We start from the raw sequence: 20,182 nt of genomic DNA, 5'->3' as shown, positions 1-20,182 counted from the left end.
ACAGTTTTGAATTCCCTTTCCTCCACCTACTTCTTATCTGTGTGCCTAAACTTATATCCAACCCGCTACCAAGTTCAATAGTTTCTATCTCAATATCTCAGAATGAATCCATCTGATTCCCCCTTGACTTTCTCTTCTTCTATCTTCTCAATATAGCTCTTTCATAGTAACTTCCTAACTAGTCGTCTCCTCACTCAAATTTGTCATATAGAAAGACTAGTTCTGCCATTTATTTACTGTAATGCAAAGATTTTCCATTGTTAAGTCAGGAAAAATGTCCTCAAGCTTGCTAGCCATGTGCCTGAATAACATGGCTCCCTACAATATCATTAGCTACCCCTCCACTTCTTCCTTACATGAACCCCAATAGGAAACCAAACCCACACACTTCAGCCAAACACATCCTATGCTCTCCAACCTTTATATTTTTGTTGTAGTGTCTGCTAATTCTCAATTTTCTTATCAGTCTTTCTAAAATCTTACACAAGCACCTATGAGAAAACATCTACTCTACAAAGCAGTCCTTGATCTCCCAACCTGAAGACACCAGTCCTTCGAATCACATCAACATTCTCTATCCTCTCACATCACTTGTATCCAGATTATTAATATAGATATTTGTAGGGTTATTTTATTAACAACCCTCTCCTCACACCCCAGGCACTAGATGACAATCATCCTGAGAGAATAGTTTCTTTTTATAATTTCATCCCCCATAGAGCCTAATTTGGCATCTTATTTTTGTTTTTGTGGAAACAGAATTGAATTTTTATTTATTGACATACATTAGGAGAAAGCATTTCATTTATAAAATGAAGTAGAGTGTTAAAATAAGGAGTAGAAGTAAAGAGCTGTTTAGTTAGGATCAAGTATATTAAGAAAATTTAGTGCTCAACTTTGGAGTTCTATTTTAGTTAGATTCATTTTTCTTTTTTAACCTTTCTTCATTTTTGTTATATATGTCTTCATGTAGATATAGCAATAGCTATTTCTCTTCCCTGATGTCAAAGAATTCTTCTTCTATTTGATTTTCCCCAGGGTTAGGCAGAGTGATTTAGAATAAACTAAATTTGACTTGAATCCTTACACATTTCTGAAAATGTCAAAGTTTTAAATTGCATACCTCTGTACAGGATTTGTGAAATCTTGACTTACTTCCAGATTCGGCTTTGAGCAACAAAACACACCATGCTTAAAATCGAGCTCATTTGAAGAACACTGAAGTAATGTCTGTAAGAAATATTACTCAGACTATCACTTCCTCTCAGAAAGATCTCAATATGCTCAACATTAACTATCTGCAAACTTCTAGGCCAAGTGAATGAATGGAATTGGTATCAGTCAGTGACTTCTCTAAGGGAGGGAGGGTGACAGTGTGGTTGGAGGGGAAAGGCTCTATTATCCCTGTATTTTTGTGGGGTACTTTTAGCAGCTGCACTTTCAGAAAGTCATTTCATTAATGGCTTTTTTCAGCAGATATTTCCATAAAATGCTAACCTGGATACGTTTAATCTTTACATTTTTCAGAGAAAGCTGCTTAATTTGGAGTATGTTCACTTCTGTTGAAATGTTGCTGTTGAAAGCTGCATGTAGATCTTTTGAGAGGCCACATGCTTGGGTCTCTATTTTTAATTTTTCATGACAGCTTTTACACTCTCCTGAGCATGCAGGATCTAAGTTTCTACTGAAGCATGTAATTGCCAGCAATGACTTAGCACCTGCTATGTGGTGCCAAGTAATGGCAAGTGGAAGCAACGTCAATAAGAGAAAATTGGCAAGCTGGAGATAGCCAAGTGAGATACTCAGAGACTCACATGCTCTGGCAAACATTCCCACTATTGCTAGTAGCACAAAAGAACTTTATTCACAAGGAATTTTATGTACTCTACGAGGTGCCCAAATCAGAGAAAATAAAAGGGCTGCTTTCTTGTTTAGAATGAAGACATGGCTCCATTGATGATTTGTGTCCTACTTTTCTAAAACTATCCTCACCTAACCTGTCATTTTATCTGCTGCCTCCAGTACTTGATTTGCTCCTTTGGATTAGGACAATTTCTGTAGAAAGCAACTGTCAAAACATCTAGCTATGACATGGAAACCCTAGGAATGGAGTTGGAGATGAACCTGTAATTTAGCCTTTGGGATGTACAGGATTCATCTGAGGAGGTTATTAAAATGGCAGATTCCTGGGCTCATTCCTCAGAGATTCAGATTCAGTAGGTCTGGAATTAAGCCCAGAAATCTGCATTTTTTTCTGAAGCACTAAGTCCTTGGACTAGACAGGAAAGACCCTGCTCTAACTTGAAAAAAAACCTATCAGCTTCTTTCTACTCAAAACGTGATCTGTGGACCAGCAGGAACATCACCTGGGAGCATGATAGAATTGTAAAATCACTGGCCCCACCCCACTTGTTCATTCAGAATTTGCATTTTGACAAGATGCCCAGGTGATCCATTTACACATTAGAGTGTGAGAAGCACTGCTTTAGCAAACACTTTGGATTTAGTTACAGGTGCTTAGCTAATGAGATTAGCTATCATTCTGAAGGAGAGTAGGACCCAGAAGAGGAACATTTGGATGGAAGGGTGGGCTACAGCCATTGGGGCATTAGGTGGGAAGATGGTGGTGGAAGGAAGGCTCGAGGCATCTTGCGAACAAGCTGGGGATAGAACTGGCTATGAAGGTAAGCAGGGCAGATTTCACAATGATCCAGGGGCCCTTCTGTCTGATATTAAAAAACGCTAAACCATATTACTTATTCTCCAGTTAAAAATATTCAGTGTAATTCATTTTTACTTTGGATTTTGTTTTGATAAATTATTATGGTTTGTTCATTATGCTTTAATGCTTGACGGCTAGGACAGGTAGACACTTTCTGAGCCCTCCTTAATTTGAAGCTTGTACAGATTGACACAGTCATAGTTGTTGAATAATTCAAGGTGAAAATATCTGATATTCTTTAGGTGGCTGTGATCTTTAGGCCTGTCCACAGATGCATTTTGCCTGAGCCAAATGATCTCAAGATTATTAAAGTTTCAAGCAAATCCTAGAAGCTATGTTCTCTGAATGAGTCCTGAATCTGGTGAAATGAATTCAGCTATTTTAAGCATCTATAAAGCAGAATAAATTATATGATAATAAATTAAATCACATAACCTAATGAATGTACTTCTTGTCACTTAGCGAGATAACTATTACAAGCTAAATACTAAAAGCTGTGTATTTAATTGATAAAAGCACATTTACTGCATTAGAAATACATAAAGTTACCCTGTAATGTCACTACCACACAGAGTTCTGTTTCATTAATTCCAAAGAGACACTGTACAAGTTTTATGGTAATTTTTATACATTAAATTTCTTGGTGTTTTAATTTGGATTTCGTAATCTTTTTTTGCCAAATAATTATTTAACCTCACAAATGCTAGCTTTGTAATAATTAACTGGTATTTAATTATCATATAACCAGTAAAGTTATAATCTCTAAATGAAGTTTTATTCCATTTAAAATAACTGCTCATTTTAATTTAGTTTTTTTTTTTTTTTTTTTTTCAGAGTAGTAGTGGGACTTTTTATGCAGGGCATAATGAAGTTGGTCATTCTTCCTAACTGAGCAAGCAAATAATCTCCTTTCAAGGTTAGCAAGGGATTTAGGTCTCATTCTTGATGAAAGAAATACTCTGAAGTTTTATTTTCCTCTATAAAATAAATCCAAATCACATACTTTCTTCCTTTGGGACCCCAAATAGAATAATTACTTGGTTTATGACATAGAATTAATGACTAAAAAGATAAAAACATATGAAAACTAAGAGGTATAATTCGACTTGCCGTGCAGTGCACTGATGTAGACGGTATTCTTATCCCTCAATGAAAAGTAGCAAGAATCATACATATTTATTTATTTTTGATGTATCACTCTTTCCTTAATTTCCATAATGAGAAGAATCACCTGGGGTACTTGTTTAAAAATACCACTTCCTGGGGCTTTCTGGGAGATTCTGATTTACTGGGACTGGATAGGGCCTTGGAATTTGTATTTCTATCAAGGACTTCAATTATTTAAGTCACCAGGGAAGGCTGGGGAACACTGTTTTCATACTAAGATCCAGAAAAAAGGAAATTCAGAATCGCTTGTGCCGAAACAAGAGTATAGATCTGTGCTCTGAAACTGGGCTGCGCGTTAGAAACCCTCTTTTAAAAATCCTGATGGCCAAGGCACATCCAGACCAATTAGATCATAATCTCTAAAGTGGGATGCAAGGGTCAAAATGAGTAATTTGGGAACTACCTCATAAAGGGTGTAAAAGTCATACCAAGTGGGTATTTTCAGGGTGAAAAAGTTATGGGGTCACTGCCTGTTCACTGAGAAAACATAATAAAAATACTGAATTAGGAATCTAAGGTGGTGGTTTTAAAATTTGAACTTCTATCAGAATCACATGGGAAGGCTAGTTAAAATAGATTGATTACTTCCACTCTAGAGTTTCTAATTAATAGGTCTGGGGTGGAGTCCAAGATCTTGCATTTCTAATAAGTTCTAGGTGAAGCTGATGCTGTTGACCCAGGTAACACATTTGAGAACCAATATTCTTCTTTTTTTTTTTTTTTTAAGATTTTATTTATTTGACAGAGAGAGAGCGAGAGCACACACACAAGCAGGTGGAAAGGGAGGGAGAGGGAGAGGCAGGCCCCCCACTGAGCAGAGAGTTGGACATGGGGCTCCATCCTAGGACCCTGGGATTGTGACCTGAGCCAAAGGTAGACACTTAACTGACAGCCACCCAGGTGCTCCCAAAACCGATGTTCTAAGGGAAGGATTAGAGATGTCAAATGAGAGCATGGTGGGACCAAATTAGATTGAGCTCAACCCTGGGTAAAATGTTAATCTGCTAGAATACCTCCTACACCGGATTCTAATAGAAAGAGCTAACTGTTACAGAGTACCTACTACGTGTCAGATGTTGTTCCAAACATTATGTGTGTGTTATACATATATATGTATATTTCATTTATTTTAAAAAATAATCCTACATGACAGATGTGCTACAATGATTTTTTTTTTTTTTAAATGGGCTCCACACCCAAAGTAGGGTGGTGCTTGAACTCACGACCCTGAGATCAAGAGTTGCATGCTGGGCCAGCCATGCATCCCTGTAATGGTTTCTGTTTTACAGCTGTAGAAGTTGAGGTACAGGGAGGTTAAGTAACTTATTCAAAGCAATGCGGTTAGTAAACGGTAGAGCTGGAATTGGAATCTAGATGGTCTGGCTCCAGGGTTCATGCAGTTAACCACTGTTGCACTAGGAGAGGTGAAGGTGGACAAGATTTATTCAAACAATAGATGTTTGTAGCAGATTTAGAACTCACTAACTTTATCTCTTTCAGCATCTCCAAGGGGTCATTCTACAGAAATATTTTAGGAAACAAAATATCTGGACCAGAAATCAAAGAAAAAGGAAAGAAGGTAGCCAGATCCAGAAACAACCTTACATATGTAAGAGTAGGAGGAGGATCAATTTAGGAAGGAGTTTAAAATATTATAGCTCAGTTGTGCCTTTCTGAAAGAGTATGGAAATGGTATAAAAAGTAAATAAACCACTAGGGGTACATCCTACCACTGCAGAAAAAGATGTGACATAAATGCTATTCAAGGGCTGAAACATGCATCTACTGAGGAATAACCATAACTGGAGAGGTTTTGGCTTTCATTAGGTCAGCAAGAATACAGGCTTTGGCAACAGCTATTGCAGTTTTATTTTATGAATCTGTAAGGGTGATTTTCAGTTAGAAAGGTTCCTGCACTTATTTTTTCATTCAACCATCAGAAATTTATCTACCGAATGCTCAGCGTCTAGGCACTAAGGATTCAGCAGTGAACAAACAAGAGCACATTCCTGTTGGGATGGTGCTTATATTCTAGTATGGGGAGTGGTAACTTCTTTAATAGATAAAATACTTATAATAATTTAGATGTTGAGAAAATGTTTTAGAGAAAAAATCAAGATGATGGGGGCATGCTGGGTTTGGCAGCAGTGTGTATGGTAGATGAGAATACCATTTGCTCATACAGTCAGGGAAGTCTCTGATGAGTTGATAATGAACAAAAATCTCAAAGAAATGAAGTGTGAGGGAAAAGGATAAATGGGACCTTAGAGCCCTAGAACCAGCCACCTGGTTTCAAAATAAAAGGCAGGTACCCATGTCATGCATGGTTGGGCCCAATGACAATCCATTCCTTTTTGCACCTGAAGAAACCAATGTCCACAGGAAAGAAATCACCCAAACATGACTGTAGGCAAAACTTCCTGAGGACAAGGCTTACCTTCTCTACATCTGGCAAGTGGACTGCATGGGTTTCTAGGCAATGTAATTCCTATGGGCTATAATTGGATGCTAACTGAAATAAAAATAAATAAATAAATAATAGATAAATAGATCTAGATAGATCTAGATATTCCAGGCTTTGCTTATCCTGGAAGAGAAGGAACAGTAGAGAGTACAGTTCAAAGTTTTGAATGGAAAATTCTCTATCATTTTGACCCACCAAGATAGGTTTCTTTTGATCAACAGAAACATTTTACTGCTAATGTATAAGAAAGAGCAAGAAGATATAACATTACATGAACATTTTACATTCTTTGACTCACTGAGCTGTGTTTTCATCAAAAATTGGAATGGAAAGTTAAAACATTTCATATTTAAAATAGGTGGTGGTGGGATTTGAAAGGCTGGTTTAGTCAATTGAATACATTGAATATGAGAGGGTAAAGTGGGAAATGCACATATATATTTTTTGTTTTGTCTGATTTCATTATCCTGGGACCAGGATCAAATTTGCACATGCCAGGAGAGGAAGGGATCATTGTGTAAGACATGCTATCCCAGCCATTAACTTGGGGCATATTCCTAAAGGACTTTGGGAGTAGGTAATAAATAGTTTTGTGCCATAAAATCAAATTAGGGCTAAGTGTGAATGGAATCCCATTGGCAAACAGTAAAGATAGTCTGTGATTTTTTTTTTTTTAAGATTTTATTTATTTGCGAGAGAGAGAATGAGAGACAGAGAGCATGAGAGGGAGGAGGGTCAGAGGGAGAAGCAGACTCCCTGCTGAGCAGGGAGCCTGATGTGGGACTCGATCCCGGGACTCCAGGATCATGACCTAAGCCGAAGGCAGTCGCTTAACCAACTGAGCCACCCAGGTGCCCAGTCTGTGATTTTTTTTACCTGCGAAATTCTATGATCTCTTCCTGGAAATGGGGCATAGGAGAGCCATTGGCATGTCTGTTGTTATTGTTTGTTTGAAGGGTAAACATTAGATTCCAACCAGAGAACCACACCATGATGGGGAGGATATGGCTGAAAGCAGGTACTAAATGGAAAAGGTGGAAAGAGAGGCAAATGGGAAGGGCACCCAAGAAGGGATGCAGTTATACTAACCCCAAGAGACAGTCAGAGTATGAAAATATTGCTCTTAACTAATTCTCTCAGGTCTCATGATGACGAGTGGCTGATGTTGGGAAAAGCCACTTGAGTTGTTTTGTGCAGAGAAGAGAAACGGATGACTGGTAAGTTAAGGGTTCTTCCTAAAAACACTTCTTTATAATGAAATTCTGTCACATCAACTTACTAGAAGCTAACTGGAGCTACAGTTTGGCTTACAAATTTTAGCCTTTATTTACCACTTTGGGTTTTTTTCAGGTATCCTACAAGAAATACTACCATGAATTGAAAGGGAGAATGTTACTCGGGTCAAAATATATTTAAAATGAAGAAAATCAAACAGAAAAATTCCGTGACTGCAATGGAATTAAATTAGGAATGAATAAAAATAAAATAATCAGGAAACCCCCAAGTACTTGGAAATTAAAATATCCAATGTCAACAATATGTGATGGCTTGATCATTCTTGGCAGCCATATGCCAGGAGTTCTAAGAGATTTTAGGAGGATTCAGTAACAAAGACAGGCTGGAATATGGAGGCCCATCATCATGATTAAAACAACCTGCTAACTTCTATTTCTGGCCAAATTTGAGTAACTATACCACATTTCCCTTCTATAAACAACTAGAAAAACAGACAAAATATGTGAAACTGATGTTTTCAGACATTGGACGAAAGGTAGCACAGTACTGTGATGAAAAAAAGGGGAATAAGCAAGATAAACCCTGTGATTGTCCTATCTTTCTGCCTAGATACTGTTCTGCAAAGTGCCCAATATATGTATGTGTGTGGGAGGGGGGGGTATTGGGTATTGAGAAGAATATCGTGGTCTTGTTAAGCTAAGAAGACAGCTATTGCAGTTCAGGAAGACTGAGTTGTTAGCATGTGCAGTGCAGAGTACCAGAGTGGAATGTAGAGAAGATTCTCTTTGAAACTTACAGAATACCAGTCTGAGCGTGCATAAGTGAAAGTGCCTGAGGCCAATCAAAAACTCTTGGGGGGTTGTAATTTGAATCATTTCCATAATGTACACAGGCTGAAAGATGCTTAAGCTCTGACCAGCCAGGTTGGAGACACCTAAGAATATCTGGGGTGTTTAATTAAGATCCTAGAAGAGTCAAGCTTTGCTAGTAGACCTAGAGTAAAGAATACACCTGACTAGTCCTGAGAAACTTAAAGACAAGCCTCAGAAGGATAAAGCTGACCCGCAAGTTATTTAACTTCCCCAACAAAGTTTAACATTCTTTACAGAAAGACAGCAAAACCAGAATAAAGGTAAGAATCAGAAGCAGTCAAGCCAGAGAGCAGTGGAATAACATTTTTAAAGTGCTGGTTAAATAGAACAAAACAAAACACATTATTTTTTTTTTAAAGATTTTTTATTTATTTATCTGAGAGAGAGAATGGGAGACAGAGAGCACGAGAGGGGGAGGATCAGAGGGAGAAGCAGACTCCCCGGAGTCCCAGGACACCAGGATCATGACCTGAGCTGAAGGCAGTTGCTTAACCAACTGAGCCACCCAGGCGCCCCAAAACAAAACACATTATTAACCTAGAAATCTCTATCCACTGAAAATATCCTTCATAAATGAAGGCAAGATAAAAATATTTTCAGACCAGTGAAAGGTTAGAGATTTTATTGCCAGAAGACCTGAATAAGAAATGTTAAAGGAAATTCCTCAGGCAGAAGAAAGTGATGCCAGATGGATACTCATATTTATAAAAAAGAATAAAGACTGCCAGAAACTGTAAATACATGGGTATTAAAAAAAGTATTTTTCTACATTAAAAAATTCTTTAAAATATAATTCATTCTTGGGGTGCCTGGGGGCTCAGTTGTTTAAGCAACTGCCTTCTGCTCAGGTCATGATCCTGGTGTCCTGGGATGGAGTCCCTCATCAGGCTCCCTGCCGGGGGGGCAGTTGGAGCGGTGGGGTGGGTGGGGGGTGGGAGGTCTGCTTCTCCCTCTGCCCCCCCATGTTCTCTCTCTCAAAAAAATCTTTCAAAAAATATAATTCACTTTTTAATGAAGTTATAACAATCAGTGAAAGCAACCACAGACTTGGAGAAAATATTTGCTATACCCAAAAGAAATTCTAGGGTACTTTAGGAGTCTTTACTTTCTTTGGCACTCTACAGTTTGAACTATAATTTTACTACTGGCATGTGATCACAGGGAGGAGTTTATAATCAAATGTGGGGATCTGGCAGCCCTTTCTGCCTATGGGTCCTGTCCCTGGGCTTTAATAAAACCACCATTTTGTGCCCAAAAAACCCCTAAATGTGGGGATCTCTGTGTTGTTGGCATTTTTAATATTTGAGTGTCTTTAAGTATTTGTATAGTCCAGGCTTTGGTAACTTTTTTTTTCTGTAAAGAGCCAGACAATATTTAGGTTTTGAGCCCCATGTATTTTGGTTATGACTATTCAAATCTGTCGTGTGCAGTCATAGACATTATGTGAATGAATGGGCAGAGCCAGATTTGGCCTACGGCTATTGTTTGCCAATCCCTGGATCTCATTGTCTATCCTGTGATGAATTTTATTAGGCAAAGAGTTGGATAGAGTGGAGCTGAGAAATCAAAGAGGGGGTTAATTTCCTTTAAAGACCTCATAGGTAGTTATTTTATATTCTATATATTTTGTATATAGATATTTATATATCTTATATCTTCTGAAGTCACTGAGGAATCTAAAGCTGTTTTTTATTATTTTAACTGACTTTCATTCACGGTAGCTTCTTTCATTGTTTATTCAGTGAGTTTTGATTGTGATTGTGAACTGTACTTAATTTGTAGGAACTTGGGACCTGGATTGAAGGTGCATTTTCAGAGAATTTGCATTTACTTCTGCTGGTCACCAAGGTATGTGAAGGATCTGGGACCATTTAAATTTTTCAATTTGAGGCTTTCCCAACTGTGGTTCTGGTGAACCCCAGGGTAAGAATAGATTTATGAAGGCAAATATCCAGGGGGGATTTTATTAGTAGTGTTTTTGTGGTTATCATCATCTTCATCATCTTTATCACCACCATCATCATCATCATCAATCTTTTCCATCCAGAGCCCTGACAAATATTGGTAAGTTACATATCTTTTCTCTTTATTGCTCAATGGAGTTTTTCTAGTCACTCCTTCTCAAAGTGGACTCAAGTTCAGCAGCTCCATTTTGCACCACCTCAAGCCTAGTCCCCCGATCCTTGTGCAGCTTCTAATCACCACATTTTCCAAACAAGTTGGGAATGTCCATCTACCGGACTCCTATGTCTGTCTCTCACTTGCTTCTGAACTGAAATATGGAATATCAGTGCAATTTATTAGGCTCCCAGAAGTCTAATGCTTTTAAATTTATGAACCCCCTCATAATAAAAATGTTCATAAGTGATATATATGTATATATACACACATAAAATTATATATGTTTCACAAGTGCTCTGGAGATAAGCCATGGCTTCCTTAGAGTCAAGCTTTAAGGATTTCTGCTAATTATTAAATTATTTAAAGTTTGAGTGAGCTGTTTTGATTAAAATCAAATTCAAAATTAAATTTCATTACAGTATTGTAATTTCTGAGTAGAAGACTTGATATATAAATGGGATCTTGTGGGTATGTTGGGGTGAGAGAAATATGACGAGTGATTAGAGGGTTTCCACTTCTTATAAATGGAAGTGGCATTATTGTCCATAAGCAAAATACTCTGGTTGCCTTGATAATTATGTGGTGTTATTTCCTGCTCTAGATTAGTTGATGGTTTGAAAGAACAATGATCAAGGAAAGGTTTATTCAATGTAGTTCCTTTTTCCATTTTTTTGTTTATTGATGTCTATGAATTTTTTGCTTGAACAATGTGTTCTTGGGAATTTACAGAAATGAAGTAAGGGTTTTCATGAGCATCCTAAGTCAAAACAGAAATGGTTTCACCAAACCAATAGTTTCAATAGAATATTTAGGATTGTATATTATATATTTAAACTACCTACAAGTATTTTTTCTATTAAGCATTCTGTCAAGGCCCATATCAATATACACTTTTTAAATGACATGATTAGAGTAGCATTTCAAAATGTCTTGATAATAGATTTTTAAAGAACAGTATTATGGTTAAATGAATTGACAATGGCATGGGTTAGACTTGGTGAAGCAGGTTTCTTTACAGAATAATTTTTCAGAAACTTTAAAATGCAAATATAGTATTGTGAATCTCTAAAATGAGGTATAACAAGCTGCATTTTGTACTCCCATTTAAACATGAAATCCTTTTCTCTTGGTGCTTCTCCTGGGACAATAGATTTAAAACATATCTGTGTCCTTTTATACTACTTTTCTTTCTATTTAAATATGAAAAAAAATTTCAACACATTTATGTCATGAATATTTATTCTTTTTCTCTATTAAATATATAAAAATTTAAATAATTAGTGCTTAAAATGGAAACTATGTATTGCACATAAGAGTAAGTTGGTTTTTCATATAAATCTAAATGATCAGGATCACTAATTTAATAGGCAGAATCTGTTGTATCAGACCTGCTCATTACTGTTCATCTTAAGTCTCTCAAAACAATTTATGTGTGGCAGACATGAGGACCAAAATGCTCATTACCAAATCCCCAAGTGCCTAGAAATGCTCTTGCCTAAAGCCTACATGTTAAGTGTGAACAGCATGTTTTCCTCCACGGGTTGGACTGAATGAGTGAAACCTGAAGTTGAAGATGCTAATTGCATATGTTAATACCATGTCTTCTGCAGTAACCATGTGTCATTTATTATCTAGGAAGAAACTCATAATTAGGTTTGCTAAAACTCAGTAATTAAAAATTAAATAAGATCTTGAGTATTTTAAAACACATGACCGAGGTCTTTGAAAATACTGTATCTTTTATGCCGACTGTCCTGCAGCCACCAGGTGGTAGCCTGTATGAATATCTCAATTGATTTCATTTATGGTATTACATATATTAATATCCGGGAAATTGCAACCAACTTTCCTCCTTTGAGAATGTTTATCTAGTATCTTGACAAGGAGTATGTTTTATCTCCCCATCATACCACATCTTGTAAATAATACATTTAGTTTTAAAAACAAAAATAATGAACGTGGGGAGAGACTGGAATAGGGGCCAATGCTCTTCTTTCCTGCGTCTTGTATCCTGGCTGAAGAGGGAAGTGGTCCTCTGGTTCACACTCTTCTGCAACTCTTTCCTTGTTCAAAACCTCACTGAACCTCCATCGGTCTTTCTACATCATACTCTTTTTTTTAGGACTCATGGGTATTCTCCAGCAGGGCCTTGGCAGTTTGCTCCCTTCCCTTATTTACTAGGAAACTGGACCACACACATAGACGACATGGTAGCTGTAATGGTGGGGGGATGAAAATAATCTGAGGACATTCTTCTTTGCAGAATTTTGGCTTTACTTCAGTTTCCTCTAGGGTCCTGTCTTTGGCTTTTTGCTAGGAAGAGAGTCACTTGTGTTCTTGGCAGAATACCAGTCAACCAACAATCTTCAGAACCCCGACATAACGCTTATGCCCTACGGTCAGCATCTCGTCACGGTGACAACAGCTGTGGCTAAAGCTGTTTGCTATTTCATTTCTCCTTAAATATGTTCTACAATACACATATGCATGTCAAAGGCATCCATGTAGTTTTACCTTAAATTTTTGTCTATCATCTGATGGAGTAACTTCTCTAAACTCAGGAAGGTAGGACTCCAAGGTAGACAATGGCCTGGAAATCTCACTTAAAAGTGTTTTAACATATATATTTAATAAATATATAAATATAACATATAATCATGTCCCATACAATTCTCTTCTGCCTTTTGTAGTATCCAGATACATAGAGATGAGTAGAGTATGGGTTTAAAAAGTAATCATATGTTGGGGTGCCTGGGTGCCTCAGTTGGTTAAGTGTCTGACTTTTAATTTCGGCTCAGGTCATGGTCTCAGGGCAGTGAGATCGAGCCCCTTATAGGACTCCGTGCTGGGCGTGGAGTCTACTTACGATTTTCTCTCTTCCTCTCCTCTGCCCCTCCCCCCCACTCTCTCTCTCTCAAATAAACAAATCTTTAAAAAAATCCTATTTTTATCTAGCATATTGAGTTAAAAATTCAAATTTGTAACCAAAAGAGCTTAAAAAGGCTATTATACTTTTTCTGTTAAATTTTTTTTTTCCTTTATGAAGAGTAAGACCAGAACACATGTTTTTCGTTGTTGTTCTTTTCCTAATGCAGTGGTATCCCCCAAATCTGTAAGTAGCATACTTAATAAGATGTTTACCTTCCAGTGACTTCACATTAATAGCTAACAAAATTATCATTCAATTTTTTGATACAACTGTGAAATTAGTGTATAAAAGTGCAAAAGCAAGTATTTTCTTATGGTAATTTACTATCTGTATCTTTTGAAAATGAAGTCTATGTTCAGATATGACTTACAAAGAAATATAAGAATGAGTTACATGAATACTCTAGCAATAATAAAAAGTGCATTGTTTGTAGAAAATAATCATTAACTTCTAACCAGTGGTTTAAGTAAGTTTTATTTAACTAAAACCCCACCCTACCAACTGAAATCACATCAGTGGTAATGGAAGGTACGAGTGGCAAACTGTATTATCAGCATCAACTCCAGGAAGGTCAAGATACCAACCTTGGATTAATATGAGGAGGCCTTCATAACTTAAGAGACTCGAAAACACGCAAGTGGCCTGACGGTCCTAACTGTGATGAAAATCACCCACTGAAGTGGGTATTATTGTAAATCTTTGTCTACCTGACAGATTTACATCTCCTTACCTCCATAAAATTCACCATTAACGGCACAACGCCTATTAAGCTGAGATATTTCTAGGTGTAGTACATCATGGTATTTTCCTGTATAGTTTACATTATTCTTGGCATTTCACTGCCTGTCTCATGAGATGACTGAGAAGGAAAATATAGTAACTTGCACTCACTTCTCAAGGACAAAATGCCACATCTTACCAGAGGAAACATTCAGAAAGTGAAAAGCAAATATTTAGAAAAATAAGGTTGAAAAATGTGGCACATGAGAAATCTGGCGACTTGAGGGGAAAAACATTTTGTTTTGTGGAATACAATTTTACTACACTACCAAATTCCCCGTTTTTAGGGTTTTTCAAAAAGGGACAAATAAACATTTGCAAAAGCTTCACTGTTTGAGCTGGGTATATACAAGAGAAAAAACACGATCTTTGACATAAACCCAGTCTTAGAGCTTAAGCTTTCACCAGTACTTGAATTGGGAAACCCTGAGGCCCCAAAAACATTTGGGTAAAGCTACTGTAGCACTTTCTTACAATACCAGTTAAGCAGGCTTTGTGTAACAGAGGCAATTGAAATGTCCAGGCTCTCCCTTGAGATATGTCAGCACATTGAGAACCTGGGATTCTGAATAACTCAATTCTTATTCACATACAGCCTAAGAGGAAAATAATGTCAACTCTTACCAGAGTCTTTCTATTTTCTCTCTTAGGAGAAACAATTAAACAGTTACAAGCATGTAATAAACTTTTGACACGTTGTTGTGAAGGTTTTGGTCATAATGTAGGGTAGAAAATTCTATAAACTAATGCCACTGCATTTTACATGGGCTAAAAAGGAATTTTTAAAACCAGATTGCATCATCGCACAACTGAAAGAGATTGGTGGTATTTTCTCCTGCAAAGCCCTGGCTTGATACCTGACAGAACTGCAAGATGACCAGCCCAAGTTCATATTATTAGCTAATGGTAGTACCAGGACTTAAGAAACAAGTATTCTTCAGGGAAGCTTCTCCTGAACTCAGATAAGGCACAGCCAAATTTTGCTTCTTGTGGAGCCAGCTGTGGGGAATGTTATGTAGTAGAAAATGTTTTCCTTAGCCTTTTGCCTTTTCACTATGGAAAGGAGAAACAGAAAAATGAAATTATTGAAATCTTAATCAAATGTTTAGGAGAAGAACTTGTACTCCTTTTGTATGTAGTGTGTAGTGTTGCCTGATCCATTTCCTTCTTTACAGCAAGATTCTTTCATTTTATATTGTAATAATAAAGGGTACAGTGGAAAAGCCTCATGTGCAACAATGTAGTCATTACACAGAGCTTTGGATATATGGTGTTTATTGGTATTACAAACTATTAGAAATAACCATATAGATCTTGTGGAAGAACCCTCTTATAACGGCTAGTAATGGTTTCACATAATAGGGGCCCAGAAAATATTTATTTGATTTGGTTCTTCTGTCAGTATTTTTTGTTGAACCCATGTTTAAGATAATCCAGCCTAGGGGTGCCTGGGTGGCTCAGATGGTTAAGCGACTGCCTTTCACTCAGGTCATGATCCCAGGGTCCTGGGATAGAGCCCTGCATCGGGCTCCCTGCTCAGCAGGGAGCCTGCTTCTCCCCCTCCCTCTGCTTCTCCCCCTGCTCATGTTCTCTCTCTCTCTCTCTCTCTCTCTGTATCTCTGTGTCTCAAATGAATAAATAAAAAAATCTTTAAAAAAAAAAAAGATAATCCAGCCTGGAACATGAGGGGCCTGAAAAAATTAATATACTGAAATGTTCAACATGCATCATGTGTTTATTGGTTTTAGAGGATTTTCTGAAGACTGTGTGGTACAGTTTACTATCTCCACAAAGCAGGGTGGGAACATCCCCATCATCCTAAGTATTAACAAGTAGACTGTGCTTCCTTTTGACTCACAGAGAAAGTGCAAGAGCATTCAGCTTAAACAACGGTCCACTAGAAAACTTCCCAGCTGCTCGTTAAGTCCTATCAAACCTAGTGTGCAGAGATCCTTGCTCTGGTGGGTACAGTACCACTGTTGGGGACGAACATTAATTGTGCCTCTCACCTCCCAGATTTTTTTTTTTTTTTAAAGATTTTATTTATTTATTTTAGAGACAGAGCACAAGAGGGGGGGAGCGGGAGAGGGGGAAGCAGACTCCCTGCCGAGCAGGGAACCCGATGCGGGACTCGATCCTGGGACTCCAGGATCATGACCTGAGCCGAAGACAGTTGCTTAACCAACTGAGCCACCCAGGCGCCCCACCCCCCAGATTCTTATGTTGAAGTCCCAACTCCCCATGTGACTGTATTTGGAAATGGAGCCTTTAGGGAGGTAATTAAAGTTAAATGAGGTCATAAGAAGTGACACTAGAGAGCTCTCTTCACCTTGTGAGGGCACAGTAAGATGGTGGCCATCTGTAAAGTAGGAAGGGAATCCTCACCAGAAACTGGCCCTACCGGACCTTGTTCTTAGCCTCCAGAACTGTGAGAAATACGTTTCTGTGTTTAAGCCACCGAGTCTGGGGGATTTCATATGGCCCATTAGTCAGCCAGAGCTGACTAATACAATTACCATTTAAAACAAAAAACAGGATGGATAAACAAATAAGCATTTTTGGAAAACTATTATGTGCATGAACGCTTCCAAAAATCATACTGATGTTTTTCTCCCCCCTTCATCTCTTATGGTCCTTTACTTATCCATCTCTTAGATCAGTAAGAGGACAAACTATTGTTGGGAAATTAAAAAAACAACAACACACAGGCTTATAAAAACAAATGCATTACAGTCTCTCCACCAGCCCAATTCCTTCATAGACGAATTAAAGAAATGAGTTTTAAACGAAGCTCAGTTACTTAAGGACCTGATGTGTCATGTGAGTTGTATTATCCTCACTCAGGTTTGTTTTTGTTTTGCCCTTTGAATGGAGCACATCATCCTCAAAGGCTTAATGAACAGCCACTGCTTCCAGGAGAGCTGTTTGGAGTCAGAAATGCTGTTTCTCCAAGATGAGAAATTATGTTTGCATAGCAGAAAACACAAATTTAAGTTAGAAATATGTTGGAAAATGTCATTTCCTTTGCAACCCAAACAAATTAAGAGGAAGGGAAATATCACTTAGTAGAATTCAGAGCTTGTTGTGAAATTTTGAAAGAGTTATGGAAATTTGGCAAAACCTAAAATGTTGCTTGGCATTTATGCCCTGGGATGAGTATTTTAGGAGTTCAAATTAAACTTGTTGACAGATATATACTGAGAACATGTTAACATATTGCTGTTTCTCTTTCTTATTGTAAGGATTGTCCTATGAACTAAGGATTTGTTCCACATATAACCTATTCAAGTTACTATGTGTAATGCAGATGAAAAATTTATATTTACTATGTATTTAAAACATTTTTTTATTTTTATTTTTTTTACTATATATCTTGAAATCATGGCTATATCCCCATGGGATAAAGCATTCCCAAATGCTTAGAAAACTAAACATAGAAAACCAAAAATAACAGATTTTAAGATTACCACTGTGGGGTGCCTGGGCGGCTCAGTGAGTTAAGCAGCCGATTCTTATTTTCGCTCAGGTCATGATCTGAGGTTTGTGAGATTGAGCCCCGCGTCAGGCTCTGTGCTGGGTGTGGAGCCTGCTTAGGATTCTCTCTCTCCCTCTCCCTCTTTCTCGCTCTCTCTCCCCCTTCTCTTAAAAAAAAAAAAAAAAAAAAGATTACCACTGTGCTGTATATCATCTACTACTTGAAGAGAAAATGGCAGATGCATGGAAGTTAAAATTCACGAAGGCTGCTAAGAAGCTCTAACTGCTTTCTTTCTGTAGATGATAGAAGCATTTAAATGCTGTATATGGTTACCTTGAGCCACTATTCTATTTAATTATACATGTCCATTTTATCCAGCTTGGACTACTGTGTTGTGTTAGTCTCTCAATTTTTGCATGCGGTACTGGAAAAGTCAAATTACAGCTGAGGTGAAATGGAATATCAAGATGCATGACAGTCTTTGTAGGAATGTTATGGAGGAAGAAATCATTATTGCTGAGATGGTTATAAGCCTTTCTTTTGAAGTAAAAGTTCTTAATTTGAAACTTGTTTTTCAAATTACTGGCCTTTTGAATTCTAATCTACTAGAATACTCTAAAAGGAATACACTTTTTGAAGATTCTCCCCCCCCCCACATATTTGCTAAGTAAAATACAAATAATATCTAGTATAGTGTTTGCATAAATGTTATTTCCTTTCTTTTTCCTTCTTCATAGAGGACCAAAGATGGAGGAAGTTCATATCTTGACCCGCTTTGGCTATTGTGTAGATATTGCTCAGCTTTCTAATTTGGTGATTATGAAGATAGGAGAACAGTGGGAAGGAGGTGAGCTAGTTCCAGTGTCTCTGCTCTAGGAGAAGGAACATCTGATTTCGGAATCTTTGTAGAATGTGATGGTTAACTTTATGTGTCACCTTGACTGGGTTGACAGATGCCAGATAGCTGATAAAATATTATTTCTGGGTATGTCTGGAAGGGTATTTCAGGAAGAGATCAGTATTTGATTCAGTAGATAGAGATCTGCCTTCACCAGTGTGGGTGGGCACCATCTAATCATTTAAGGACCTGAATGGAAAAAAAGGTGAAGGAAGGGTGAATGTTCTGTCTCTCTTCTTGAACTGGGACATCCGTCTTTTCCTGCTTTTGGTTCTTGGGCCTTTGGCCTCAGACTGAATTATACCACTGGCTTTCCTGGTTGCAGATGGCAGATTATTGGACTTCTCAGCATCCATAATTGTGTGAGCAGATTCCTACAATAAATCTCCATATATATATATATATATATATGTATATATTAATAGAATATATATAATAATATAATATAATATAATATATATATATATATTATATTGGTTCTATTTTTCTGGAGAACCCTGACTAATACAGAGAATAAAGACAATTTCTAGGATACAGTAGACAATCAGCAAATGTTTGTTGAGTGAACAAATTGATACATGCATAAAGATAATGAATGCCAACATGTGTGCAAGTGATGATTGAATAAGCCAGAAGTGGAAGGTTGCAGATGTGCTAGTCTGTTCAGTTTGCCATAACAAAACACCACAGCCTGGGTGGCTTAAACAATGGAAATTTGTTTTCTCACAGTTCTGGAGGCGAAAAGTCCAAGATCAAAGTGCTGTCAGGGTTGTTCCTGGTGAAGCCTCACTTTTTGGTTTGCAGATGGCTGCCTTCTCAATGGAGAGAGATCTCTGATATCTCTTTTTCTTCTTATAGAGACACCAGTCCTGTTGGATTATGGCCCTTTCCTGTGACTTCATTTAATTTTAATTACTTGCTTAAAGGCCCTATCTCCAAATACAGTCACATTAGGAGATAAGGCTGCAACATATGAGTTTGGGGCAGGGGGTGGGGGAGGGGGCCACAGTTCATTTTGTAACATGGAGGAATGCTGAGATTTTAAGAAATGTGAACTACATACTTTTGGCAGTTGTTATCTGGTAACTATTTTATCTACCCATTTTTCACCTTAAAGACTAGTTTTAGAACTATGCAATCTATCCTCATCGAGCATTTGCAGAATGGAGATAGAAGGGATTTCAGGTAGTTCAGTGTAGCTACAATACATTCAAACCTTTCAAATTTGTGATGCCATTATAAATCCTCTTGAGGATGGCCTACAAATTTTGCAATAGTCAAATTCCTTCACAGTATCTCCCAAATAACAACAATGAACAAGCTGAAAAACAAACTTGACTAAAATAAGTGTTTGGCTCAATAGAATGCATCTCATAGTTTGTTTGGACATCACCTGAATGGGGCTGATTCCAAGGAGAAGAACAGAGTGGCAATGAATTTTATACTCCTAGCTATTTAGCTACATTTATTAAACAATAATTAATATATTATATAATTTAATAATAAATATTCATTTTA

At 37.4% G+C, this 20,182-nt stretch overlaps 1 long non-coding RNA gene across 1 annotated transcript in view; it reads left to right on the top strand.

The window, feature by feature from the left end:
* Window positions 1-10,353, top strand: part of LOC115945077 (uncharacterized) — a 192,885-nt gene extending 182,532 nt beyond the window's left edge. The window contains exon 8 of the long non-coding RNA XR_014138614.1: window positions 10,244-10,353. This is a non-coding gene — a long non-coding RNA (uncharacterized LOC115945077). The remainder of the gene's footprint in view (window positions 1-10,243) is intronic.
* The last annotated feature ends 9,829 nt before the right edge of the window (window positions 10,354-20,182 follow it).

This window comes from Leptonychotes weddellii, chromosome 1 (genome assembly GCF_054177405.1).
Source record: "Leptonychotes weddellii isolate Sample4059 chromosome 1, ASM5417740v2, whole genome shotgun sequence".
Classification (NCBI taxonomy): Eukaryota; Metazoa; Chordata; class Mammalia; order Carnivora; family Phocidae; genus Leptonychotes; species Leptonychotes weddellii.
This window is presented reverse-complemented; position numbering and strand designations above follow the sequence as displayed.